General features: G+C 41.8%; 1 protein-coding gene across 14 annotated transcripts in view; it reads right to left on the bottom strand.

Annotated features, from left to right (window-relative positions):
• APBB2 (amyloid beta precursor protein binding family B member 2) overlaps positions 1–27,414 on the bottom strand; it is a 199,697-nt gene that overhangs the window by 76,700 nt on the left and 95,583 nt on the right. The window lies entirely within an intron of this gene.

Raw genomic sequence — 27,414 nt, 5'->3', positions numbered from 1 at the left:
AGTGGAAAAACTAAGATGTAACCGATTCAAAATTCTGCACAGGAATGAGGTATATCTTTACCCAGGCGTCATGCAGATTCACACAGCACTGCAGACCTTTGAAAGCCAGCTCTTTCTTTGGAGAAAGACCTTACTGAACAGGGTGGCTGCACTGCCTACATACACTCCAGAAATGAAGTCCAAAGTCAGTCCTCATCGCAGGAGACTGGGCAGTCAGCTTGCAGCTGATCCTTCACCTCACTTTCTATCCCTGCCTGAACATGGGATACATGAGAGCCATCACTAGCAAGACAGGCCGACGTTATCCTAGATCTGCCCACACTGGCATGGGCACGTTGTTGAATCCTCGTCAGCAAGCTGCTACCTGGACATCTGCCTAAGATAAGTGTGAGCTGTCACCACCCAACTTCTGAAATCAGCGCTACCAACTTAAACATCAACATAGTTGGAAGTTCACAACTGGCGTTCTGCAGGCAGATTCACGTGAAAGGACAGGTCGCAGAGAGAGGACTGATACTTTTCAGTTGGAGTTTTGCCTCACTAAAGACAGAAGACTAAAGTCTTATCTGTACAGGAGAAGATCCCCAAACCAGCTATTCATGAGGATGTTATTAGGGAAGAAGCAGAGAACAATTCTGGCGAAAAAACATTACAGTAAAAGAGGTGTGGTAGAGGATTTTAAGGACTAAAATGGAAGATTACATAAAAACATAAAAGATGTAACTTAAGCAGCAAACTTCATTTGAGGAAAACTGAAAAACACAGAGGGGACTTCACTGGGCTTTCCTGCCTCTGCCACCTTCCTTTACCAGGACCTGCTAACTCCCTCGGGAAACCAGATCTTTCCCCTCTACCGAAAGCTTGCTTTGCACCATAGGTCTTTCTTACAGGGTCCAGCACGATGGGGCACAGGGCTGCTCCCCGAAAACCTTTGGCACTGGTCTCTGCAGAACTCAGGGAGGAATCCATTTGGTGCACCCCATCATCCAGCCTCCGCTTCACCTCCATCTTCAGAGACTCAGCAACACAGCAATGATAGGAACGTTTTTAAAAGAATGGGAAAATAATAAAAAAATGAAGCAATCAGAAGTGAGAGCCCAAGGGGAGTGCAGCACCTGCAAAGCCTTACCATTCCCTTTTAACACTGAACAGGGAATCTGGTTAGTCATTTCTTTTTAAAAATTAAAGAGAAAAAACTAACTCACAGAAGCCAGTAAGGTTTTAGAAAAGTACCAAAGATTTTTTTTTTTAAAATGTTTAAATAGTTGTCTCTATTTTTAATAAACATACAAAGGAATAAAACAGTCTGACGAGATTCCCACTTGCCAAAATTGTCTGGTCACGTTTCACTCAGAAAGAAATGCTTGTATCTGAATTTTTGTCTGAATGGCTGAAAAACAGAGCCTGTAACAGAAAAAAACCAAATACAGCCTTCATTCCAGTATCACTACAACTGAGGAGAGCAGTTAAAACTTCAGAAATACTGGAAAAATGAAGTCTGTTACACAAAATGAAGCTATTAATTATCTCCTTAGAAACAACTAGCAACAGAGATGTACCTCTGCAAAACCATACACACAGCCGTATTTAACTGGTAATTCTGGCTAGGAGATTTTGTGAACACATTTTATATTCTAAAGAAGACTGGATAAAACCAATATAATGTAATATATTGCTGCTTGTAACTCCATTCTCCAAACGTTAGCATCTGCCAATTACCTTATATAAAGCAGTGATAAATTCCACGCTATAGTTCAGATACTGAGTTTGGCATAATAACTAGAAATTTTAGTAATTACATTTTTTATTTCAAGTTCAAATTATTTTACTATCTGAGGCTGATCTAGGAAAACACTGCCACGATATTGAAAAGAGATGGTAATAAACAATATAAATGAGTCACTGAAGAGCACATGTAACTCGTGACCAAGCTCTTTGGCAAAACTACCATTTCTACCACTTATTTCATTGCTGTTTCAGGAGAAAGGGTAGTAATCAAACTGCTGCCATTACGAATCACTCTTTAACCTTTGTTCAGTCAAATATGAATTTAAGCTACAAAATTCAACGGGATCTTTCAGAGTAGAAAAACTTGTGCAGTAAATGGAGACAATTTAGTTTTCCATCGTTTTGCAATGCCACAAACTGTTCCCTCATAACAGGCGCCCCGTGTAAGGCAACGTCACCACTCACCAAGTACAGGTTGTATCGGTGGCATCACAACAGATGTGAACAGTACATCCTGTATCTAAACGCAATTCAGCTTTCCAGTTGCCATTCCTGACTATGTCAGCAGCATTCTCTGCTTGTGTATTTAATAATTACAGAGGCTAACTGCCATGACTTTGAAGCAGCTCTTAACTAGTTCAGGCTTTCTTTTGCAGGCGCAATTAGAAATCCCTTTCACTGATGACCAAAGATAATAATTTAGAAACACATACAGATGGAAAGAAAATTGCAAGAGCTCTGGAGACACTTTCTAGAAAAGCGGGAATGCAAGGTACAGCACAATGTATTTTAATTTAAGAGTTAAGTTGTGTTAATATTTTGAGACAATAAGTACTCATCTTTTTTAGAAAGAACTGCACCAAAGTAATACATTCAATTAGGGTTGACCTGGTGCTATAACAAAGGTGGAATAGATGAATATTAGCAAGATATTTCATTTCTTATGGACCAAACTGTGTTATCTAGTGAAGTGCTATCTCCATCATCCTTAGCAAAGTCTGTATTTATCAGCATTAAACAAGCAAGACATTCTACCAACCACTGTCCTAAGTTGGTCTATCACAAGTCCAGTACTAAAATCTGACTCTATGACATTATATGCTTGTGCTAAATTAAATAAACCATGATTGTTTCTTGATAAAGACTAGAAATACACTGTACCATTTCAATAACAAATCTCAACACTCCTGTCTGGAAGGAACACAACCTAGCTCCTTCCCTTTCTGTAGGAAAGGTAGAAGACAACTAGTAGGATATTTACACATTAATTAGGTCTGCAAGAAAAAGATCAGCTTATGTGATAGAAAAGCTAGATACCTCAGGAATAGATACCTCAAGGAGAAATGCACCAGCAAAGAAACTGCATGGGAACAAAAAACCATAATTCAAAATAGACTATAATAAACAAACTTTCTCCTTTCCTTTAGATAAATGAAACAAAAATAAGTAAAAACAGCAACTAGGGGTTATCTCCACTTCAAAGAGAACTTGGTGGTGATGATAAGCAAGGCGCTGGAGACAGAGACCGAACTGTTAGTGCCCGTCTGTTTAGGTTGTTGTGCATGAGGGACTCAGAGCCTTCAGCCTGGTTCATTAAAGGCTAAGCAGACCTACTTCCTGAACAAAATACTCTTAAGCAAGGTGATGGGTCTAATGCAATAAATTTTGTATTGAACTGGGACATTTACTCGAAGAAAAACCATGTACTTTGGATGCACAGCTCTTCTTTAGGTAAAAAGAAATCCCACCAACCAGCACTGCTAGGGCATCAAATTATGGCAAAGAGGAGTGTTCTTGAATGGGAGGAACTGCAGTCCCAAAGGGCTCGGGGTTGGCAGCATATATTACTTCAAAACAGAGCAGCAGTCTCTGGCTGATGCAAATGCAGCTCCACTGGAGCAGAGCCTGATTTTCTGCCAGTCTTTCCAGCTAAGGAGGACTCTGTCCACTGCATGGTGGTAGAATGACCAAGTGAGAGCACCTGACTGCAAGGCTCAACAATACTTGTGAGCACTTGATCTACATTATCTCAATAGGTTAAGAAATAAAATACCCATGCTCTACAGAGTTAAAGATGAGAGAACTCACTTTTTTGGTACTCCTAGCTCAGTTACCTCAATTATTAGTACTGTTTTGCAACAATTTTTCTCCTACAAAGATCCTCTGAAGAAAAGGGATACCATCCAAACACAGATTTGATCTAGACTTTGATTATGTACCACTGTGTCAAAAGTGTATTCCCACAGTGAAAAGTTAACTGAAAAGGAGTCTTCAGCGTCCAGGCTGGAAACACAATAGTCTAAACTGGGACACATTCAGAGTTTTCCACATCTAGAAAAGTAATCTGGCCAATAATAAATCTGTAAAGCCACTTGTCAGTCTCTGGCCCTCCCACTGCTCACATTCCAGCAGTGGGCGCACAATGTAAATGAAGGATTTCAAACTGCAAAGTGTCTTGTTTGTAAATAAGAGATCTGCAGCAAAGTTTCCTATGCCAAGAATTGCTAAGAATTGCTAAGAATGGGATCTTACAACATGTTGTGCTAGTGTTCAGGCAGCAATAGGAAACCATTAGTTTCAAATCCGATGGCTTTCTTCATTGCTGGAATGAAGCATAAAGAAAGAGCTGGCCCACAATGGCATGTGCATGTTACAGATGCTGTCCTTCTGGGCCCACAAGGGGAAGCACAAGCAAGGAGCCAGGAAGACAGGAGAATAAAAACATTTTATTAAAAATGAAAGACATGGAGGAAACTGGTTTTTCTTCCTCTACTGAATTTCCAAAATCTTGAAATAAAAATGTTTTCCTTCTGCCTTCTGGGCCTAAAGAAAAGCAAAACCAAAGGAAAAGAAAATCACAGAAACTAAATCTTTTTGAGAAGATCCCAATCACTTCAGTAGATCCACAATCTGATCCTAAAGGGAGTGTATTCCCCCACCCCATATGCACGCTGAAGATCAAGGCAGGCATTGGACGGGACGGGAAGACATGTTGATGGCAAACAAAAATAAAGGAGCACTCTCCATAAAATAGCACAATAGAGAGAACATGGGCCCTGAATGTTTTTAATCACATTTATTTCCTGTAGTGGATTAAATGTGGAAGTTTAAGTTGCTCAGGTTTAACAGAAAAAGACCCCAAAGACAAATTTTCTCCTCACTTTGCATACACTACAGCATAATCAATGGTACCACCTACCCTCGTAATTCACAACAATGATGGCCAGCAGGTAGTCTCGCCTAAGAGCGAGACATTTCAAGAAGCATGAATGCTATCTCAGAAACAAATGCAGCTAAACTGCAAGCCACTAGGACAAGTAATTATAAATCAGACAAGCCTGTTTAATTTGGGGAACATTACTCAACAAGGAGTGATAAACAGCCATAAGCTGGTCATTTGGCATCACCTCCTCTCACAGTATGCAACTGGTTGTCATGACAACCCTATCGTCCTCCTTGCCGAATTGCTGAAACAGCCGCATGCATTTTGTGAGAAGATTCTCAAAGAGGTTTCAGGAAAAGTGCTGAAATGTGGGATTTACAGGCATACACGTAACCACGCACAATCTTTGCCAAAATGAATTGCTGTTTTGATCACCTGTAACATAAACCATATTCAGAAAAGACTGACTTCTTAAAAATCCTAAGGAAGCTTGGGATGAATTGCCTGTACTATCTTTTTCACGTAACGTGATCTTCATCCTGCTGTATAAATCATGAGTTACTACAGGCATACAAGGCATTCAAGCAGAGATGACTAATCTTAAGGAAGAGAGAGGAAAGCAGATTTGTCAACATTCAGGAAAAAAACCACACCACTAAACCCACTTGTTTGGATGGGTTCTTCTCCCTTTCAATCACCAAACCCCAGGCTGTTGACACAGGGACCGAAGTACTAGCACAATAAAAAAAAAAACACAAGGGCAAGTGACTCCAGGAGAGAAGTTCAGAAGAACCATTGATGACAGCCCTGGACAAGTATCCAGGGTGGTGCTGCCCGTCTGCTGAAGTGGGAGAATTTCAGGGCTCTGTGAGGTGTCTGCTCAGGGACAATACAACCTGAGGTCCAGAGGGGAAGCTGTGAGAAACCAGCACCACAGCTTGCATTTACAGGAGTTGATTTTAACAGCAACAGCAGCAGGGAAAAGTGCCACAAGAAGACCGTGAGGAAAGGTCCACATGTTCCTTCCTAGAAAATGGGCCAAAAATAGCTAAGAGGACTACCCTGTTCACCAACCAAAACCGTCCAGCCACAGAACAAGCAGAGCCCAGCAAAGGAAGGAAGACTTGGAGGTGACCTGAACTACTGTCTCAAGGGGGTTGTCATGGCAGAAGCTGCAGACCAAGAAGAAGCCAGGCTCTGGGGAGACCTGTCCCACCCGAAGGAGGGTGGCTGCTTAATCAGGTGGAGCAGTGGTGGCGACATGAAATGGTGGACACAGAGGAAGGACCACCTCAGCTGGAGCAAAGGCTGATGAATCACTACCTGTAAGTGCTGTAGTGGAGGCATATCCTATAGCTCTTGCACAAACTTTACTGTGTGATGAGATCTCCATATCTTGATTAGGGGGCTGATGAACATTAGGGGAGGTCGCCAACTAAGAGGCAGTACTGGGTCTGGTTGGGATGAAGTTAAATTTTCTTCACAGCAGCCTGTAAGGAACTGTGTTTTACATTTGTGCCAAAACAAGCATTGAAAACACACTAGCGGTTTAGCTATCGCTAAGCAGTGCTTGCATAGAGCCAAGACCTTCTCTGTTTCTCACTCTGCCCCCAGCCAGAAACTGTCTGGGCATCAGTCTGCTGGCAGAAGGTGGTCGGTGATTGTGTTTGCATCACTTGGGTTTTTATATTTTTTTTTCTCCACTTACTAAACTGTCTTTATCTTGATTTATGAGTTTTTCCTCACTTTTTCTCTTCTGATTCTCTTCCCCATCCCAGTGGTGGGGGGAGTGAGCCACCACAGAAGCATTCAAAGCATACTGGCCAAGCCCAGGATCCAGGTAAAAGCAAGCAGGTACCCTCTGGGATGGAATGAAAAGGAGCTCCAGACAAAAAGAGAGCAGCATCCAAATGAATGCCCTGTTCACCAACTTTGTGCTTAAACGAAATACAGCCTCAAATAATGTTCTAGCAAGTAAGTTACTCCATATACACTTTGTATATGACCAGTTATCAGTGGGTTTCTTCCTTATTTGAAATGCTAGTTCTCTATTCTTTCCACTAGGTGGCAAAAGCTTTTACTTAATCTAACACTGAGTCTACATCTATGGTGGCTGCACATTGTGAGACTGCACCCCAAGGGACCTCCTCACCATGCAGGACTCTAAGCAACGAATAATTCATCCAGAGCAGTATCTTCTTCCTCATCAGCAAATCAAAGTGGTCTTGTGAGTTCACTTTCAGGGCTAAAACAGCCCAGCAGCAATCTGCACCTGCTTCTCTGATTTTTTTTTTTTTTTTAATTTTTTTTTTTTGGCATGAGAATCTCTTCTTCCCATGCCTTTCCCCACAGAGAGAAGGACTGAGTCACAGGACCTTGTGTTCTGGGTTCACACCCTGTTTAACTACTTTGTATTGTTTTCAAAGGAGGTTTTTCTCTGGTCTAAAGAATAAAATTAAACTGGCATCTCAGCCAAGGGACTGCTGGACTCACACAGCAAAGCCTGCACATGCATCATTACACTATTAGGCATACTGCACAGCACACCCAGGAAAAGCAATTTGCACATGTCCAGACTTCCTTACCCTCACAAAATTTATCTGTCTCAGCAACAGCAGCCAACTATTTGGCAGAAACACAGGGAAAAAAAAATCAGCCTGGAGGAAGGTCTGAATTTATGAATTTCTCTACTAAAATGTAGAGCCTGATTCTCCTATCCCCTCAAAGCAAATCAATATGTTAGTGTCAAACCGTTCACAGAAGGGTGTTAACGATTTCAAGCAATGAACAGATATAATCTGGCACAATCACACAAACCAGAAAGATTCAGTCTATAAATACTGACACAAAAAGCAACTAAACACACTTGTCCTTCTGGCTTCAAGATGCCTGCAGAGCAGGAGGAGACGCCTAACCAATGTATAGCATACAACAGTACAGTCACCTCAACAGCCTCAACTCTCCACACAGGAACTGCTGCACCACAATGCTTTATTCCCAAGTAAAACTCTGTTTTACAAGCATCAAGCATTAGAGTTCAGTATCTCCCAACCTGTAACTCTGCTTTGCTGTCTGTAGACACAAGTGGGTCCCATCTCCCTTAGACCTTCTAGTAGCTGGTGCTACTTGACACACGCTACCAGACACAGATGGACACATCTTATTCCCTTACCTAGCTACAACACACTTGCCATCAAGTCCTGATACTAAAGGACAGCAACAGGCTTGGGCTCCACACTTCCAAACAGATTTATTTCAACTGAGGAATAGAAAGAGCCTCAATAGTTTAAATTTGGTCATGTTAGTGAGTGTCTCTTTAATCTGAATGACAGAAGCAGTAAGCTAGAGCATGGAAGAACTACCAAACACTATTTTCTTCTCCCTTTAGAATAGAAACTGCAGAAAAAAGAAATTTGCATTAAAAGTCAGGTACCAGACAAATGATAATTTTCTTCGTCTAAAATATGATGAAGCCTACTGACTTCCAGGAGAACAACGCAGAGAAAGGAAGGACTGTACTTCTCTGGAGAACATACTGCATAAATATATTGATATAGTCTAAAATTTTATAGAAATGGTCATTAATGAGTTTTGTGCATATGATTGGTTAATTAAAAGCGGTGAAGTTGGCCAGTGGCACAGATATACAATTCAAATGGTGGCTTGACTAAAATTGCTTCTCTGACACATTCATTTATAGCACTGTGCAAATGCATCAGAAAAAAACATTTTCTGAATTTAATGATCAAATGAAAACAGAACATAAAATTGAATTACAATGGATTTACTCTCTGAAATTAAATATTGTGCTTCAAGAAAAAGCAAAACCTGCAAGAACAGCCTTTTCCCATCTTGGATGCAAGTTCTGCTCACCCCTCAGTCCACGGCTCCACACACAGTGCAGTGCGGCAGATGCTCTAGGATGCCATGAAAACGTCGACTTTATCTTCACACAAACCTCGTGAGGCAGGAGAGTGTGAGCCCTCTTTTAAACAAAGCCGGGCAGAGGTAGGAGGAGACATCTGAGATGCATTAAATAACTTGCCTGGAGTCATGCCCAGGCTCTGCGTACTCCCAGGAATCTGTGCAGGCTGCCTGCACCCAATCACCAGCCACAAGATCAAGGAGCACAGAGACTAGCCACCATCCTCTGGTGCGTCCATGTGCCAGAGTCCCCTTCTGTCCCACATGAAGGGGCTCTCTTCCTGATGTGGCAAAAAAGTAATTCTACCCCATCCTATGCAATTTAGTCAGTTTAGTACTATCAGTAAACAACAGAAGGTTACTTTTAACGATCTATATAATGGATTAGTTTGCCACTTTAAAGCTGTAGTCAAACATACATTGGACAACAAACTGAAGGCTCCTTTTTTTCCTAACACAGAAAATGATGACCTAATGTTTTCCCACCTCCAAATTAATTTCACATTGGTACAGTACTGAAGGGAAGGGAGAAGTTATTATGGGGAAAATCCTCTCTTTTACCATTAGAGGCGCACAAGCATGAAATATTGCACAAGCATAGGAAGCAATGCATTGGCCCTCAGGGCCTACAGTTTGCCTGCACAGAAAGATGTTAAGGGAGAAGCTTAGGCATATCAGGCAGCTAAAGGCCGTGTTCAGGCCTTGTAAGATGTGAACTCAGCTCCACTTCCCACCTTTCAAGCTTTGAGACTTCTTAAAAACAAACAAAACTTTAACCTTTTCAAAAGTAATCTTGCTTCAGGTGAACTAAGTCTTCTGCACAATGCATATAGCCGTATATGAACCACAACATGCAGCATCTACAACAGGAAGGCTTTATGAACAGGAGCTTCTGATAGCAGATGTAAGCATCAGGGGAGCTGGGTGTACTTCACTCCCCGCCATGGGAGAAGGAAGCAGGCTGACAAGCGCATGGGGGGCTGTTGTAGCCCAGAAGTTTATTTAAGTATTTCACATCCCTACATTGGTATAAACTTTCTATTATATCTTTATTCATACCACCCAGATATCTTTTGGTATTAAGCAAACTCAGAGTTGTTAATAATTGAAAGCATCCACCTAGCATCAGAAATATCATTACTTTCATTTTCATACCTACTTCATGGCACTCCAGCACTAAAATTTTGCGTTTATTTTTCAAGGACATTGATTTATACACATAACTGAAGAACAGAAATCTATGTTTAAGGAGATAGTATCTCTAACATAACCACTAACAAGAAAATTCAGAAAAATAACTGTGTCACCCATCATCCTGGTAAGTCTAACTTAGCCAACAGTAGTCAGAAACAAGCCTAACACACAACTGGAGTCCTGGAGTGCTGGACAAGCATCTGAGAGAGAAAAAGGGAGGGATTAATTTCACAAACCTGCGGAACCACAACAGAATTTAACCTGCAATTAGCATTGCCTCTGATTCAAAGTATTTTAGCAAAATAGGTACTCACTTTGAAAACCTGAGGACAAACTCTCCTTAAAGCTGCATATGCTCAGAATATGACAACTTCAAAAAGTTCCTTTATTGTGAAACCTGAGCTAGAATCTCCCTCAGAACAAACATCTGCTTGGTAAGAATGCCAAAGCACAGTGAAATACCCAAAAGGTCTCCAGTATATAACGTACCACAAGCCACCGAGATCTGGTAGCACTATGGAAAAGACAGGGCTGACTGCCATCACAAGTTACCACAATCGGTAATACAAGAGATGCACGAGCAGCAGCAGAGTCCTTCCCCCTGCTGAAAACAATAGCTAATCTTTGGTGAAAACGTCACAAATTGTGGACATGCCAAAGGGCTGTGGGTGGTCTTGGGAAGCAGATAAAGCAGTTACATAGGATGAGAAGTTTTCCCTTTCTAGATTAATATTTAGCTTTGTTGCTGTGCAAAAAACCAAAAGACTGCAAATAAGTCCTACAGGATTAGAACACACATGGTTTCAAGAGCTGTTTTTCTAATGTACAGCCTTCGCTTTTCAGCTTCCTTCACCACACAGATGTCCATCTCCTGCTTTTTATTTATTTCGTAAAGTTCCTTTACTGTTATTCTTCTATTCTGCTACTTAAAATCCTCATACACAATGGCAGGCAGCTAATAACCTTTTGCCACTCTGGAAGGATCAAGGCCAGCTTGGTACTCACTGGCAGTTGAAAAACTTGTATGTTAGAAACAAAGATCAAGACAAAGATCCTTATGCCTACTGTTTTACTGTAGAGTTGAACTATCACAGGACTAGTGCATGCGCTTCCACGTGCCCTGTTATAAAAACTGACACAGCAGAATAGAAAAGATGAAAACAGATAAAACTGCTTCTGCAGGCAGAGACAATGAGTGTAGTAGGACACTCAAGCCTGGAAAAGGAATGGCAGGGAAGAGGAAAAGATGTCACAGAAATCTGTAAAATCGTGCATGGTGGGAAGAAGGCAAGGATGGAAAGCAAATGATCATTCACTGTTATTAACTGCTTCCTATAGCAGAAAAGCAATGAGCACCTAATGAAATTACTGGAGAGCAATTTTATAACAAAGGGAAGCACTTTTTCAGATGACATGTAATTAAATTACGGAGCTCATGGTCACAGGATGTTGTGGATGCCAGAAATAAAAATAAGACAAAAAATGATTAAATAAATTAATGTTAGAAAAGTCTATCAAGAGCAATCAAAGAAGAATATATGAATGACATACCAAGCCTGAAAGCCCTAAACCACCAACTGCTGAAAGTGAAAAAGATGTAATAGGGGGAGGACCGCTTCACGTTAGCCCTGGTTTTTTTTTTTTTATTGCTCCCATGAGTTTCTGCTAGTGACCACCGTCAGAAGCGACACGTAAAGAACCACATGTGCCTAAGGTCTGCTGGATACTGACAGCTTACAAGCTGTCACTATCTGGTGATGTACAAAATGGAACTGTAACCTCTAACTCCTGTAAAAGTGAGCTCTAGCTTCCAGTCAGTATATTAGTTTGCATTGGAAATGGTGGAATTAACCACATTATTGAGAGACTTTGATAAAAGAAACCACAACATTTACAGTGGGTCAGATTAAAAAGCATCTGATATGAAAACCCTCAAACTGATAATATCCAAGCTTTCTCTAGGGGATACATATATTTTCCCAGAAGGAAAATCCACAATATATTTGTTCTTATAAGTACAAAGGTACACAGTTTCCCCTACCCCGAGATACACAATAACCTCATGTGTCAACAGCAATGCAGGATTTATGGGACTGAATATTATTATCCTTATACATTTGTCACCTTCGATTTTATATTAACATGTATCTAAAAGGAAGTTGTCACTACCTTTATACTGAACAGTACAGAGCCATCTAATAGATAAAAATTTATTCACAGGCAAATACATCTGTCAGGCTCAAATATCTTAATGAATAAGGAAAGGGGAACATATTTGAACTACCATGAAGAGCAGTAACTAAAAGCAGATCTCATCCAGTGTTTACTGCAGAGCTGACTGCTCGAGAGGTAATTAACCCTGCTTAAACTACGGGATTTTACATATGACAATGATTATGGTTCAAAAGGGCTCTGATGTCCGTAAATGTTTACAGTCTTACTTCTCATAGTATTTACATTCCAGAAAAAAATCAGAAATAGAAAGGACAGATGACAGCAACATACTGGACGAGAGATGCTAGTTAGAAATTCACTGTTTCTCCACTGATAATGAATTCTCAGTGAAACCTGCCACCTTCTGAAAATTAGCCCAGACAAAAGACTGTGGCCAGCACAACATACAATCCTGACATAGCATCTGTAAAGTGATAAACCAAAAGAAAAATAACTAAGTCAAAATAAGCTGATCTGGTAGCCTTTACACTGACCCTTTTACAGTAATGTTACCAGAAGGAGAAGACAAAGATAATTTTCTCTCTCTTCTAAACTTCGACCACCACCCTACCCATCAGCAAGTCAAAACAACAAAGCACATCCCACCAAAAGACCTTTAGCGTATTACCAAATGAGGTAGTAGATTTGTTCATCGTTGCAGAATTCAAGCTGCAAGGCTCATTCCTTTCAAAAAAGTTTACTTTTAAAACACTAGAGAAATGTAATACTACTCTTGTGACATTACGTTTGTTTTCATTTTTGAGAGAAGTTTTTACAATTTTGTATTGCATCTTGTGATATCTGGTACTTTTTAAATCCCCAACTCCTAGAATCATGAGTTTGTCCTTTTAAAAAAAAAACCCACACAAAAAACCACACCCACAAAAAAACCTCTCACTACAACCCACAGAATCTCCCATGTCTCCCCCTCCAAAAAAACCTTAAAAAATATAATTAGAACAAAAGCTTAAGCCTAAAAGATAAACAACAACCTAAAAGCGATTCTTGCTTTTGAAGACACACTCGTTTTAGACTACCATTTGGGGACAAGGTGTATTTGTTTCAATGAAAATTTATAACTTTGTTTTCATTTAGTATTTAATTGGCTTTTTTGTGTGTGTTTAAATTGAAGCATTTATTCTTATTTATCAGTACCATAGCCTTTATAAATTCATAATATCTATAAGCATTCTTGCGTAATTAAAGAGAGGTTGTAAAATAAATGTGTTAAGAATAAGAGCAACATCTGAAAACTCCCTCCCCTCCCTTCGCAAGAGCCTTTCTGCTTCCAGTGCTCAGTCTGTCCGCTTGCCCTGTCTGCAGATGGGTTGGTTTAGCAGAGAAAAACACAAGAGTTCTCCTGTGCAAATGTTAGATATATTCCCTCACCTACAGTAAAAGCTTCTGGTGTGTACCTGAATACATAAAAAGAAAGGTTAAAAAAATACAACCAGGAATTACTATTACTAGAGTATTTCAAGTGTAGTGTGCAGGGAGCACAACTTTTAAATCAGTAGATTTGGGGTTTTTTGTTTTGGTTTGGGTTTTTTTAAAATACTGTCAAATAGTTATTGCACGGACGGTAGCAAATATTGGAAGCAGTGAACCTGAAACATTGGTCAAACATGTAGATAGCATGCATACCCACTTCTGGCAAAGAGACCCGAGAGACAATCCACCCCTCTGCAGCTTTCCTGGAAAACCACAACTCTTCCTCAGTCACTACTCAATTGATTTTACACTGGGACAGCTAAACCTTGTCCCAGGTTAACAACAGTTTCTCTCAAGTTAGATACACCTGACCACCCAAAAAAGGAAAGTTTCACCTGGGAAGTGTTAAGCACTCTGTATCATGCACCCCTGTTTCCCGGACCAGCTCCTTGAAACTAAAAACAAAGTGGGTGTGGACAGAAGCCACTAGGAAGAACAGCGAATGGGGCAACTTCCATGTCACCCTACTCCCAAAGCAGCTTATTTTAAGAAACTGCGTTTTCCCTGTAAAGTAATTGTATGATTAGATAATCTTAGGAAAGAGGAGCTTCCCATAAAGAAGCACGCTTGGTATATTTAAACTACAAAAATCTGGAGCCTAGTTATGAAAGTGAGAATTCAACTATGAGATGGTATCAAGAGAAATATAGAAAAATGGATCTTCTGTTAATGAGCACACATTCGTTTTGATAGTTGCATAAGGGCCTTGCTTCCTATACATATCCTGAATACACATAGGCAACATGATTTTAAAGCCCAACACACACATTTTAGTGGAGAAAACCAATCCTGTATGAAAAATTAAATAAACTTCCTATTCTATGCCAGTGGAAGCTTAGCCCTGAAATCTCTAAATGTTTTTTATGTCTTCTTCCTACTTTTTAGATCTGTTAAAAAAGTTGTGGTTATGTTTCAGCACAATTAACTATGGGAAATCAACATAGTCAGGAGACTTCAAAGTTCCTTAGTTGATCTGCTGACAGGCTTCAGTGGCAAAAAAGTGGACTCATTATTCTGGTTTAGTTAAGCACAAAAGAAAATAAGGCAACTCGAGTTTAAACCTAAATGTTATCTTGAAAGTCTGCTACAGCTACAGAGTGCAACAAACTATGTTGGCTTGCCTAAAAAAGAAAAAAAATGGGCTAAATTTCAAATAATTTTACAAAAGCCAAATAGGTCACTACTTCTTATTACTAGTTTGATTTTGTAAGGAGCCAAAACAGTTATGCTATTAAATTAAAATTCCACACAAATGACAATAAGTTGTGTAAAGGTTTTGTGTGAACCAGCTTTCTGACAAAAGATTACTTTTCTGACCTGGCCAAATTGATTGATTTAGGGCTAGCAACATGAACAAAAAAAATGTCCAAGATATTAGTCAACATTCTTTGATAGATCCCAGTCAAATGTTGGCTATAAATAGCCTCATATTTCTAATCCCCAAAACCTCACTCAGTGTTTCAAAAGTTGCTTTACCTTGAACTTTACGGAATGACTAGCGGTACTGCTCTTACATTATTTAGACAGACTTTTTTCTTCCCTTTGACTGCAAGGAAAATAAAGCAGTCCCAGAGGAGGAATTTGTGACGTGTGAAGGAGAAACTAGAGGTCCAGTTCATAATGTATTTTAAACCCATGTAAAAACCTTCAAGCTCTATGGATCACAAGCCTGAAACATCACTTGTCAATTCACTACTGAAACAATGAGCATTCAGAAAGATACCTTTACAGTATTACGTGCACACCATGCACTCTGCAACTTCAGCTGTCAGATACCAGCTGATCTTTCACTGAGCAGAATTTTTGTTAACAGATAAAAGAACTGTATTCAATATCCAGTGCTAAGTAACACTGTGAACCAGAGCTACGAAAAGGTAAAACAGAAAAGAACTGTTACTTACAGTTACTAGATGCTCCCGTATGGTTCAACGTGTACTGATCTGCTACCAGCATCCTTTAAGTTTGCTATATACATGTCCCAACAGCTTCATATTCTCCTTCTGTGTAGCATCTCCAACTCAAACATGGGAAAATACACTGCTATGTTTAAACAGACACTTGCTTAATTAGTCTAACAAGGAATGGTTCTTTGGGTGGGAGAAAAGAAAAGCCACCCCTATTCAACTGCCGGTAGATGTAACAGAGGAAACGCCACATGTTGACCATATAAATGACTGCATTTTCTAATAAGCCAGGAAAAAATGAGAGGGATGGCTATGCAGGAATTACAGCAGCATGTGCATACAGTGCATTCTCTACTGAATTGATTCCAGCTTGCAAGACATTGATGTATTTTCTGACTGACTCTGCTCAGGAGACAAGCTTTTGAAACAGTACTTTCAGCCCACGAGCCTTTAGATATCAATCACATCAAGATTTAATCAGCTCGACTTTGGACCAGAACAGCTCCTCACCCTGCAAATCAACCCCTGGACATACATTTATGTTGTTTTTTCTCCTCAGCTGCCTGTATAAACATGAAAAGAAAAGGCTTAGAAAAACGTATAACAAAGATCCACTCTTTGAAGACAAAATTATTCTTAAGGCTCCTAACCTCCGACTCCCTGAAGGTGCACTGCAGCAATGGTACAAATTGATTTAATGAAAAGCTTCTATTAGCAAGAGCGCTGTTCTCATTGCAAAGTCCCTCCCCCTTGCTATAATCAATAATTTAAGCAAAGCCAAGAATCATGTCAGCCAAAATGACCAAGGTAACTGACTCTCTCTTGCAGAGTAGAAGTAAAATTAAATTAAATTCTGAACGGGAATGTATTCTAGTTTAAACATTAAATTGACCAGAGTTGTGCATTTTGGCTTTCACTTTGAGAAGAGGGGGAGGGATGGACTTCTTTGATCCTTACTGAAAACTTCTCAGGACCAGGAAAGAGCCAAAAATCCACTTCTAAAAAGTAAAAGAAGCCATAACCTTAGATTTAGAGTATTTTATCAGTTATGTGCAAACAAGAAATGTGCTTTACAGTTACAACTCTGAGTATTATGTCAGTGTGACTATACCTATCTCTCAGTGCACTGAAACTATCTCTCTGAGTGAATAACTGAACAAGTGCTTCATATTTAAAACTTAGCCCTGCAGAATCTCAGCTGAAAAGCAATTAAAAACAAAATAATATGAAAAATTAATTTAGTTAATATTAAATTATGTCACTGGTTAGGAAAAAAATAGTTTCATTAAGGAACAGTTTCATGAATAGTTCCCAGAGCAACTACTTAAAGGCTTTTGCTTGAAAATCATATCAGGTAATAAATTAGTCCAGTGTATCAAATGATGTACATATGAAGTGATCAACATAAATGGTGGTTAAAAACAATCCCTGTAACACAACGCCACATAAAAATGGATAAAAATGCCCCAGAGACACTATAAGCAGGGAGCAAAAATACATACTTCAGATTCGGGGTTGTCCTCCCCTTTTTCCCCCAAGGATTTCTCACCTCTGAAGTATCATGGATAAACCTACTGTGCAAACCGAAGGGCATGCACTACTAGGCTTTAGAAATCCACATCTCAGACGCTACAAGAAACCCACTTAATGTCATTATCTTGAGCTCTGTAGCATCCTGATATTGGACACTTACAGCCTAATGCTGAGTACCCAGGGGCTCCATGCATCTCAAAATGAAGCAATTGAGCCTTAATGGCAAATATATGTGCTTTCATGGGATTGCTTAAAAAAGGCTTCATGTCCCTTTAGGCAGGGACCATGCATCCACACTCAAGCAAGGACTGAGTTCAGAGCAAGGTCTCTGCAGCATGCCAAGTCCCATCATACAAGACCTCTCCTGGCCCACGGAGATGGCTTGGTACTGCCCTGAATCTGTCCACCTTCCCTTGATGCAGCAGCAACAAACCCAAGACAGCGTGTGGCACCATCTAGTTCACATCTCAGTGGTACATGCTATAGGTTTCTGTGTGTTTAATACCACAGCTTGCAATAGCACAATTGTCACTCAAGGGACCTACGCCCTCAATTCAGCCAATCCCATGTCACTAATTAAAGCTGAATTAAATTTCAATCAGCTAAAGCTGACTTGAGTGAGAGTTCAGCACATGAGGAACCAGTGCACCGAGAGACTGGGGTCTAAAGGAGCAACTAACTTGGAGATTAAAGGAAATACCTACAAGTTCAAATATACCAGGGCAGGAACTCAGGGGGAATTTAGGTCTTTGTCATTCACAGCACAGGTATCTCCTCCTACCAGGGTCTGAATCCAGTCCTGAGCTAGGATTTTATTTTCTCTTACCAATACTTCAGTATTAAACTTTGACCCAGAGCTCCCTTGTTTTTGCCTGCTTAAGTTTTCAGAACAACTGTGAAGTAACATCCCAGCCTCAAGCACATGCAAATTCCCCAATACTCACCTCTGCTGCTTTACTCTCAATCTTAGTCCATGCTATTTATTGCCACTGTCTTTGTGCTAGTCCCACTTGCCGAAGCTACTATGAACACCCCTGCTTATTTCCAGCTCCTGAATATTTCAGCTTCCCCCCAGTTTGTGCCAAGTTCTCATTTATCTCCACAGCTGCAGTTACCCTCCTTTTGCTCCCCCCTCCAGTGGGTCCCTCCTCTCAACAAGCCTCCAGGTCACACTCCCATCTTGCAACCCCTCCTACCTTCCTCCCCACCCCACAACTCTTCTTGTTTCCCCATCATCTTTCTCCTCTGCTCAGAGTAGCGGTGATACAAGCTCACCACTGCTACTGAGGCCCAACACTGGTTATTGCTGCAGACTCTCAGAGAAACAGCCGCAGCAGCCCAGGCTTTGCGTTTCTACCCTGCAGGGGATTTAGCTGCAAAAAGGCAGGAATTACTTTTGAGTAGGAAACTCCCAGAATTGTACCAGCCATCCCCAGTGTTGTACACCTAGATGAATCGCTGCTACCCCAGCAACTGCGAGATCTTCCAAAAGCTCAGGGGCCACTGGAAAGACTGGAGACACATCCTGCTGAGCGGCAATGCCATTTCTCAATCACACCTCCTGCAGCTAAGGAGCACAGAAGATGACAAACAAGCATCCAACCAGGCTGCCAAGAGCTCTGAGCACACAGAGCCCACCTAGCAGCATATACCCATGTTCTCAGCTTGCCTTGATGAACAGGGGGCCACAGGTTGAAAGTCCTCCTAAAGGTAACACTGTTTTTTTTTTCCCTTCCCCAGAGATTTCTATACTCATTTCAAAGCATCAATCAGGTAGACTGAAGTTTGGCCTGAGCTCTATGCAGCATTCAGAAGTGCTGAGGCAGAGGTTTACTGGATCGATTTTGGTCGTAATTTGTTATTACTTACACAGCTTTATGAACTGGGAACTTTTTTTTTTTTAAGGAGGGGTGGTTAGTCAGATACTAGTTGATGGTGGCTTTTCTGTGCAACTTTCTGCCTTACCATCCTTCTGAAAGAGCTATCAGAGTCCTGACTTTTCCTCATTACCTTCTCTGGTTTCTCTCCTGTGGTTTGTTTTCCCTTCCTCATTGCTTGGTCATGTGTCTGACTGGACCTGAACTCTTCCCATGGTCTCAGGAGAGACCTGTGGAGACATACAATCCTAGGCATAGAAGGTGCATTCAACCTCAGAGAGGACATGCAGGATCCAGAATTACACCTGTCCAACCCTGAAACAATAGAAGCTTGGAAAGCTTCCAAAAATAGTTTGTCAAGTTAAGTACCAGACATAATAAAGCTGTTCACCACTTCTGAAACTCGAGTTTTCCCTACAGATGCTCAGAAGAGGCACAGAATGAGCCCTGTAGAAAATGCACTTCCCACTATCTCTTAACATTACACATCAATGTAAACTACACTTTGGAACTGGGGGAAACTTGCAGTGCTCTGAAGATCTTGTGAACTACTCTAGAGCTTCCACCTAGGCAGTAGTACGACGCTGGCATTCACTTTCCTGTGTTGTCTCACCACAACCTCTATTCCCCGTTGTCACCTTTCACTTTCCCCTGCCAGTATTCTACATGTTCCAGCAGCCAGGCCTACAGGCATTTGTTTACCCCACAGCTACAGTTTGCTGAGTAAAAAATATTAATTTTTAAAACACTTGAAATCATAGCACCGCACTTATACAAAGCGGCACTCTGATTTTTGTCCAGATTAGGAATTATATACTTTACTACACTAGCAAGGAAAGTGTCTCTGAAAAGACAAACACCAAACAAGAAATGAAATATCAAGGGCAAAATAAGCCAGCTTGTTAAACTCAATTGAGCAGCCAGAATCTCAGCTGGAATAACATCAAAATTAATGAAGCTACATCAGTTAGGACAGGGCCACATTTGACACTAATTTAGCCAAAGCACTGAGGTAGGCACCGCAATGCTTTGGTAGTCAAAGCACAGCCACTAGACAGTAACTTCCTTTGAACTCAATTTCCCCTGGCCCCAGAGCACCCAGGGAGAGATGTCACACTCGGAGAGAGCTGTGTTTGGAAAGAATATGACAAAGCATCCTAGACCCTTCAGGCACAATATGGCAGATTAACCAAGAAGTGTGTGGTGGGTTGACCCTGGCTGGACATCAAGTTCCCACCAAAACTGCTCTATCACTACCCTCCTCAGCTGGATGAGGAGAGAAAGTATAACAAAAGGCTTGTGGGGTTGAGATAAGGACAGGGAGATCACTCTCCAGTTACCATCATGGGCAAAGCAGCATCAGCTTGGGGAAATCAGTTTAATTTATTACCAATCACATCACAGTAGGATAATGAAAAGTAAAACTAAACCTTAAGAACACCTTCCCTTCCACCTTTCCCTTCTTCCTGGGCTTAACTTTACTCCTGATTTTCTCTACTTCCTCCTCCCCAGCAGCGCAGCTCCGTTCATCACATGTTGTCTCTGCCACTCCTTCCTTCTCGAGGAGAACTCACACTCTTCCCCTGTCCAGCGTGGGTCCCCCACAGGGTCACAAGTCCTGCCAGCAAATCTGCTCCAGCATGGGCTCCTCTCTCTCCATGGTCCACAGGTCCTGCCAGGAGCCTGCTACAGTGTGGGCTTCCCATGGGGTCACAGCCTCCTTCAGGCACATCCACCTGCTCCAGTGTGGGGCCCTCCACGGGCTGCAGGTGGACATCTGCTCCACCGTTAACCTCCACAGGCTGCAGGGGCACAGCCCGCCTCACCATGGTCTTCACCACAGGCTGCAGGGGAATCTCTGCTCTTGCACCTGAAGCACCTCCTGACGCTCCTTCTTCACTGACTTTGGCGTCTGCAGGGTTGTCTCTCTCGTATGTCCTCACTGCTCTCTCTGGCTGAAGTTGCCTTTGGTTCCCCTCCCTCCCTGCCCCTTAAATATGTTATCCCAGAGGTGCTACCACCATCGCTGATGGGCTCAGCCCTGGCCAGCAGTGGGTCCGTCCTGGCGCCGGCTGGCACTGGGTCTATCAGACACGAGGGAAGCTTCTAGCAGCTTCTCACAGAAGCCACCCTGCAGCCCCCCTGCTACCAAAACCTTGCCACGCAAACCCAATACAGAGAGTGATTTTTAAAACAAAGACAGACCCAGAAAAGGAAGAAATTTCATTTCTGCACTGCAGGGTAGATAACCAGCTGGACAGAGCCTGCAACAATTCATTTGTGAGTGTTACTTGATGCACATCCCACTTAGCCTGTGGTTGCTGCTCCAGAACAAATGTCCTGGTTCTTGCCTCCTGTCTGCAGAATGCTTGGGAACCACCAGGCACCTCAAGAGACACCAGGCAGGTAATTGGATCAAGCCCTCCCTGAGGAGGAAAATTAATGGCTCTGATGAAATAATTTTTCTTCATCTTTTTAGTATACAGTAAGTTTGAAACTGCAACTGTTACCATACAACACATCCTGGAAGGCCTCTTCTGTGGTTACAAATTCCGGTAATTGCAAGCAGAGTTTGGGAGAGCATGCTAATCACTACCGTATAAAACATCTATCCTCCCATTCCTGAATTTAAGCAAGCTAATTCACTTTTACATACCTATTTTTATTAACCATCCTAATTCAAAAGGATGATGATCATCCCTCTTTACCACGGTAACTTTGGGTTTCAAGTCAGAGCGCTTACCAAGCACTCAAGATATAGATTTAGGTAGCTCCACTGAGAACCACAGGGTAAAACTGGCCTGGCTGCCCAAATACAGCACGTGACCTCCCTGTGCAATGGATAGCAACAGTGTGTACTCAAGAGAGTCATCTCTCAAGTTCAATTTACTATCAAGTTCAATTTATTTTATGGCCTTCTACCTGTAGACCCTGAAAACTGGTCATCACTGTGGACACTATAACTATGTGGCCTTTTAGGTTTTATTTTTTTTTAAACTGGTTCCTTTTTCTTCCCTAAAATCGTTTTAGAGGCATAGCTAAAAGGAAGCTACACATGCAGTTAGTTACTCCACATACAGAATGTTACCTACACAAACACTGCGGATATACAGCAATAGTCACATTCCCTATTTCATAAGCAGTCAGCAAACTGTCATGTCTGAGACTATAAAACATGCACTGTTCTTTGTACGTGGTTATCTGCAACATGCAGGATTGAAAAAACCCAGCTCAATACTAAAAGTTGACAGGCCATTAGGATGCACAGTGGGTGTGAACTAGAGCCTCTTACCCCCAAAAATCTGAAAATTGGGTGTTTACCTAGACCCCTACAATCGTACAGATGATAATACATTCTTTCTCTAGTATTATAGGACTTGTATTTATCCACAGTGTATTTGAATGTATTTCTAGTACCATAAAACTTTTTCCACACTCCGGAACACAGAAAACATGTTCTGTAGTAAATAACATACTTGTTGTCTATATCAGATAGGTACTGCAAGGGAAAAATTATGCTTTTAAGAGGACATCCATTTTAATTTTGTCAAAGATGCTGGTTAAAATCAGAGGCAGAACTTGACCATTGGTATAAATCTTCCTGACTCGTTCATGATTTGCTGTAATTTTTATTGTATTAGAGGGCTATTCTATCCAGTCATACTGTTATTTCAGAATACTATGGTCTATTTACAGGAGTGACACTCCTGATTCCCAAGGGCCAGTCTCATCGCTGTCATTTCTGCACTGGGTTGAACTCATTTATTTGTAACCAGCTATTAAACTGCCCTCCTGGATTTGCACAGAGACCAGCAGCAGAGATGCATTTGCTACACGGCAGGCACATACAGCAGCAGCACTCCCTGGAAAAGAGGATGCTTGTACTTTTGATACCCCTTTGAAGAACATTTTTGAGCAAGGAGAAACAAAACACTCTGCGAGCCAAGGGCTGAGAGGCTGGGGAGACAGAGGAGGCTGCTGCCTCTGCACGGTCTGCAACAGCTTGGAAGAGAGCAAGGAGGGCAGAAAAACTTGCAGCTCTCTAGCACCAAGTGCCCCACATCTCAGGGACCTTCCTAATTACAGGGCTATTAACTGATCTGGAAGGAAAGGGGTTTGTTCAAATTAAGAAAAAAAAGGAAGCAAAAGCAAACTCCAGTATTTTTCTTGGTTTTGACACAAACAGATTTCAGAATTCCTTACTTCTCCCAGACATTTCCCTGATTCATCATTAAAGATTTTTTACATAGAGAGCTGCACTTTACTAAGGAAGGATAACTTTCCACTGAAACTGTTCTTCAGGTGAGAGGAAGTTTAAGAAACATCCCTACCGTCTATACACTTTCTGGTGAGCTTCTTCATTAAAAAAAAAAGCCGAACTGAAAATGGCACTAACATCATCCTCATCCCCCCCTAGGTTTGGGCTCTGCGGTGTCCACTTGACTCCTGCTGTTCACAGTACACTGACTTATAAAAAGTAGGTGAAACTGGTGAATACATAGAGACAAAGAATAGGTAGAGGGTGTAATTACACAAGATGCATTTCCTTTGAAAACTAGAATAAGGAAATTTGCTGGAGAGAAGAGGAGGAAGCATTCACCATGATTTAAAACCAGCTCTGCCATCTGCAGTTCTAAAGACATCTGGAGCTGGCCTTCGGTAACACACAACATGCTCTCGGAATGACAGCAGAGTCAGCTGGATGGGTGCAGTCAGTCCTGAGGCCAGTGGAGGAAAGGTAAAAGTCCTTAATAAAGAAATCTCTGAAAGTTTAAGTCAATGCAGTTCTTGTCAAGAAGCAGATATAATTTCTTTGAAGAAGAAAGAAGAGTTTCCTCAAAACACAATTCTTATACTATACAGTGCTTGTGGTGTTCGGTGCCCCTGTTATTAATGGTCTGTTACATTTGTTTAAGAACATTACTAGTCAACAACATTAACATCTGTTTAATAGCCAGCCAGTTCTTTTGCACCTTTAAATTGGGTTGACTTATTTTTGCCTCCTCAATCAGAAGGTCAAGTCCCTTGGAAACACCTTTTCACTAGACCACAAATAAAAGTATCCTACCCTAAGAAGAGTTCAGGATAATTTTGTCTAAACAGTGACACATCCCCAGTGCAAACAATTAAGCTTAAGGGTAAATTTTTCAGTGCCATTGAATTACATACCTCCAAAAAAAACCACAAGAGAACAAAAGAGAAAACCAACACAAAACAGTATTAATTTTTCCAGGATTTGAATAACAAATTGTGTTAACAGGTGGAAGACGACAATAAAACAATTTAGAAGCCCGGGAAGTAGTATATTGTCATTGTCAACAGTGTCCCCTCAGTAAAACAGTATTTCTATCATATTCCTATGTGTATTAAATTGCTAAACAGAATCTCTGGATTGAACATGAATAATCATCCTGTTCTCGGAACTCTTCATTCCCCTTGCCAGAAGCCGTATGACTAAAACTGTCTATTTTTGCAGATTCTTCTCCCAGATGCCTTTATCCTTTTGGTCCCTAACATATATTATTGGAGCATAAATGCAAGGGTTGGAGAGCACCAAGCCATGAAGACCCTAGGCGATGCTCTCCTCCCACCCAGATGCAATGGCAGTGAGGAGCCCTGGCCATGCCCAAGATCTCTGACCTCCAGGATGGACACCCGCCAGGGCTTACTGCACAACGCCCAGTCAGGAGGGCTTCCCTTCACCCCTGCTGGCACAGAGGTACAAGGAATGAAAGACTGCACTAAAAAGATGGGAAAGGTCTACTGCATGCCCCACATGCTTCTGGGGCAGGTGGCCTGAGCAGGTTGGGGCAACACCTCCACTGAAGGGACATTTAACACCAGATGAGACAATCACGAGAGAGCCGAGAGACCACCAATGCTTGCTTTCTGAGGTTTCTTCTTCTTGCCTACTCCTTACTTCTCCAAGAAGCGAAAAGTCTATTTCATGATCACTATGTCCAAGACAGCCTCCAACCATGACAGGACCCACAAGTCCTCTGTTCGCAAACAACAGGTCCAGCAGGTCACCTTCCCTAGCTGGCTCCCTCACCAGCTGTGTCAGGAAGTTATCATCCACACACTCCAGGAACCTCCTAGACTGGTTCCTCTCTGCTGTATTGTATTTCCAGCAGACATCTGGTAAATTGAAGTCCCCCATGAGAACAAAGGATAGCGATTTTAAGACTTCTCCCAGCTGCTTATAGAATATTTCATCTGCCTCTTCATCCAGTTGGGTTGTCTGTAACAGACTCCCACTGCGATATCTGCCTTACTGGACTTCCCTCTGATTCTTACCCATAACTGCTCAACCCTATCATCACCATCATTAAGCTCTAGACAACTAAAATACTCCCCAACGTACAGGGCTACCGCACTGCCTCTCCTTCCTTGCCTATCCCTCCTGAAGAGTTTATAGCCATCCATTGCTGCACCCAGCAGGAACTTATCACCGTTGTCCCCTACCCCTTAAGTCACCGTGTTCAGCCAGGCAGAGAGAGGATAGGGAATCCCCTGTATCATGTGTCCTGTTGGCTTGTTGGGCCTGACTCAGGGGAGCTAGGGTGTGATTCCAGTAGCCAGACTCTCTCTCAGACTCCCTGATACTCCTCAACCTACTCACCTCCTCAAGGAGCTCTGTCACTAAGCAGAGGCCTTCCTCTCTCTCCCCGGGTGCAGCTCCCACGTGAGTGCTCACTGCTGCCCTCCGGTACAGGTGTAAGAACAGGGCACACCCTGCAGCCAGACACCTGGGTGGCAGTGTGCTCCCCTTGGAGCTGTCTGGGAAGCTGCATCAGGCGTGGCAGGTGCAGAGCTCAGAGGCCATGGCCTTCTGCCAGGTGGATACCACTGCCCTGTGGTTGAGCTGGCAGAGCTTCAGTGCCCTCCAGGCACACCCTTCCGTGCCAACTGCCACGCCATGCCCTTGCTGCCATACCACGCCCAGGTCGCTAGCGCTCCCTAAGGGCTTCTTTTATACTTGCCTAGGGATGGCACATTACTCAGATCTAAAAGGCTGGAGCCCCTGAGACCAACTGGAAAGTATTCCCTCGAACAAGTCAGTCTGGAGATATTTGCACCAGTTGGGATTTCTGCTTTTTTCTGCACCAGCAGCATGGCTTTTTGCACCCCGCTTTTCAGCCTCCCAGAAGGAGCTGCAGGGGAGCCTCAGAAACTGGCCCATTTCATCACGTCCAAAAGCCGTCCTGGCACCCATGGCAACCTGACATTTTATTTCTTAGCTCTCTTCTGTTATATCAATTAATAGTCCACTTTGGAAAGAAACAGAAACACTTAGTGAAACAATTTCATCAGAGTGGAGGTAAATTCAAGAGAGCTGATCATCCTAAAAGACCGATGTAAGCTACAAGTTGCAGTAGTTGGATGTTTTTACAGTCCATGAATACTTATATATACGGGCATCTTAAAACCAGTGATCTAGTCCAGTATGACAGGTCCTATGTCCTACTTAGTGCTCCCTGACAATAACCATGGGGATGAGAAAGAAACACCTCTACCACTTTGATCTTGAAAGGCAATTTTGAAGTTTTCTAGGGCTTCCTGTTTATTTTTAACTCTTTTCTCATAGAGACTGAAGTCAGATATCTGGACATCTGCTTTTCTATAACTGCCTGTTTCTAGTACATTGGTTGTTAGTATGGTGAAGGTAGCACAGAATTTTAAAAAGCCCTTTACCCTGCTTTAGAAGAGTGGTGAACTCTGGGGGCTTTATCAATTGATTTTATTTTTTGAATTAGGAAACCCCCATACTCAGCAGGCGAAAGTTCCCCTTCATTTCCATAGTGCAAACCACAGCTCAGCTAACACTTGATTACTTAAATAAGCAAAATTGCCAACACCTCAAAACAGCTTAGAAATTCCCCCTTCCTGAGTGCTGAAACAGGTTATACACCACAGAGTGGCAATACACATGTGGGAAGAAAATTTTAAAACAGATTATTAAAAAAGAAAGAAAACGTATGCTAGCTTTTAGCATCTTAGGCCGCCTGTATTTAATTAGACTACTTGGAATGACTCTAATTTAGTTTTCAGTGAATATAAATTTTCTACCCACAGTTTCTCACTGCCAAACCTGGGGCAAGTACAAAGGCAGAAGGAGCCAACAGGCTCAGCATTAAGTTATCTCAATACCTCCTATTGATCGTTTATCCAGAAAATGTTATCAGTGATGTCACACATATTATATCAAGTATCCTGAGAAATAATATTAAACTCAAACAGCCATTTTAGTAAACCGAAAACATTTTCATTTTGCATGCAGAGAGATGACTTTTCATTAAAAGTTTCTCTCTTTGCAGCACAGTTTTACATATCAAAAAGAACATCAGAAGATCCATTATATGTCACACAGCAGGGATTTCTGGCT

Source organism: Phalacrocorax aristotelis, chromosome 4, assembly GCF_949628215.1.
Source record: "Phalacrocorax aristotelis chromosome 4, bGulAri2.1, whole genome shotgun sequence".
Taxonomy (NCBI): Eukaryota; Metazoa; Chordata; class Aves; order Suliformes; family Phalacrocoracidae; genus Phalacrocorax; species Phalacrocorax aristotelis.
Note: the sequence above shows the minus strand (reverse complement) of the source record. Positions and strands in the feature narration are given on the sequence as shown.